Raw genomic sequence first — 2,906 nt, 5'->3', positions numbered from 1 at the left:
ACAGATCACGCTCAGAAAATTGAAAATATGGCCCAGTCAAAGGAATAAACCAATAGTTCAAATGAGATACAGGAGCTGAGACAACTAATGCTGAATATACGAACAGAAATGGAAAACCTCTTCAAAAACCGAATCGATAAATTGAGGGAGGACATGAAGAAGACATGGGCTGAACAAAAAGAAGAAATAGAAAAATTGAAAAAAACAAATCACAGAACTTATGGAAGTGAAGGACAAAGTAGAAAAGATGGAAAAAACAATGAATACCTACAATGATAGATTTAAAGAGACAGAAGATAGAATTAGTGATTTGGAGGATGGAACATCTGAATTCCAAAAAGAAACAGAAACTATAGGGAAAAAAATGGAAAAATTTGAGCAGGGGATCAGGGAACTCAAGGACAATATGAACCGCACAAATATACGTGTTGTGGGTGTCCCAGAAGGAGAAGAGAAGGGAAAAGGAGGAGAAAAACTAATGGAAGAAATTATCACTGAAAATTTCCCAACTCTTATGAAAGACCTAAAATTACAGATCCAAGAAGTGTAGCGCACACCAAAGAGAATAGACCCAAATAGGCGTTCTCCAAGACACTTAGCTAGTTAGAATGTCAGAGGTCAAAGAGAAAGAGAGGATCTTGAAAGCAGCAAGAGAAAAACAATCCATCACATACAAGGGAAACCCAATAAGACTATGTGTAGATTTCTCAGCAGAAACCATGGAAGCTAGAAGACAGTGGGATGATATATTTAAATTACTAAAAGAGAAAAACTGCCAACCAAGACTCCTATATCCAGCAAAATTTTCCTTCAAAAATGAGGGAGAAATTAAAACATTTTCAGACAAAAAGTCACTGAGAGAATTTGTGACCAAGAGACCAGCTCTGCAAGAAATACTGAAGGGAGCACTAGAGTCAGATACTAAAGACAGAAGAGAGACGTATGGAGAAGAGTGTAGAAAGAAGGAAAATCAGATATGATGTACATAATACAAAAGGCAAAATGGTAGAGGAAAATATTATCCAAACAATAATAACACTTAATGTTAATGGACTGAATTCCCCAATCAAAAGACATAGACTGGCAGAATGGATTAAAAAACAGGATCCTTCTATATGCTGTCTACAGGAAACACATCTTAGACCCAAAGATAAACATAGGTTGAAAGTGAAAGGCTGGGAAAAGATATTTCATGCAAATAACAACCAGAAAAGAGCAGGAGTAGCTATACTAATATCCAACAAATTAGACTTCAAATGTAAAACAGTTAAAAGAGACAAAGAAGGACACTATCTACTAATAAAAGGAACAAATCAACAAGAAGACATAACAATCATAAATATTTACGCACCGAACCAGAATGCCCCAAAATACGTGAGGCATACACTGCAAACACTGAAAAGGGAAATAGACACATCTACCATAATAGTTGGAGACTTCAATTCACCACTCTCATCAATGGACAGAACATCTAGACAGAGGATCAATAAAGAAATAGAGAATCTGAATATTACTATAAATGAGCTAGACTTAACAGACATTTATAGGACATTACATCCCACAACAGCAGGATACACCTTTTTCTCAAGTGCTCATGGATCATTCTCAAAGATAGACCATATGCTGGGTCACAAAGCAAGTCTTAACAAATTTAAAAAGATTGAAATCATACACAACACTTTCTCGGATCATAAAGGAATGAAGTTGGAAATCAATAATAGGCAGAGTGCCAGAAAATTCACAAATATGTGGAGGCTCAGTAACACGCTCTTAAACAACGAGTGGGTCAAAGAAGAAATTGCAAGAGAAATTAGTAAATACCTCGAGGCGAATGAAAACAAAAACACAACATATCAAAACTTATGGGACGCAGCAAAGGCAGTGCTAAGAGGGAAATTTATTGCCCTAAATGCCTTTATCAGAAAAGAAGAAAAGGCAAAAATGCAGGAATTAACTGTCCACTTGGAAGAACTGGAGAAAGAACAGCAAACTAACCCCAAAGCAAGCAAAAGGAAAGAAATAACAAAGATTAGAGCAGAAATAAATGAAATTGAAAACATGAAAACAATAGAGAAAATCAATAAGACCAGAAGTTGGTTCTATGAGAAAATCAATAAGATTGATGGGCCCTTAGCAAGATTGACAAAAAGAAGAAGAGAGAGGATGCAAATAAATAAGATCAGAAATGGGAGAGGAGACATAACTACTGACCTCACAGAAATAAAGGAGGTAATAACAGGATACTATGAACAACTTTACGCTAGTAAATACAACAATTTAGATGAAATGGACGGGTTCCTGGAAAGACATGAACAACCAACTTTGACTCAAGAAGAAATAGATGACCTCAACAAACCAATCACAAGTAAAGAAATTGAATTAGTCATTCAAAAGCTCCCTAAAAAGAAAAGTCCAGGACCAGACGGCTTCACATGTGAATTCTATCAAACATTCCAGAAAGAATTAGTACCAACTCTCCTCAAACTCTTCAAAAAAATCGAAGTGGTGGGAAACTACCTAATTCATTCTATGAAGCCAACATCACCCTCATACCAAAACCAGGCAAAGATATTACAAAAAAAGAAAACTACAGAACAATCTCTCTAATGAATATAGATGCAAAAATCCTCAATAAAATTCTAGCAAATCGTATCCAACAACACATTAAAAGAATTATACATCATGACCAAGTAGGATTCATCCCAGGTATGCAAGGATGGTTCAACATAAGAAAATCAATTCATGTAATACACCATATCAACAAATCAAAGCAGAAAAATCACATGATCATCTCAACTGATGCAGAGAAGGCATTTGACAAGATTCAACATCCTTTCCTGCTGAAAACACTTCAAAAGATAGGAATACAAGGGAACTTCCTTAAAATGATAGAGGGAATATATGAA

Source organism: Tamandua tetradactyla, chromosome 2, assembly GCF_023851605.1.
Source record: "Tamandua tetradactyla isolate mTamTet1 chromosome 2, mTamTet1.pri, whole genome shotgun sequence".
Classification (NCBI taxonomy): Eukaryota; Metazoa; Chordata; class Mammalia; order Pilosa; family Myrmecophagidae; genus Tamandua; species Tamandua tetradactyla.
This window is presented reverse-complemented; position numbering follows the sequence as displayed.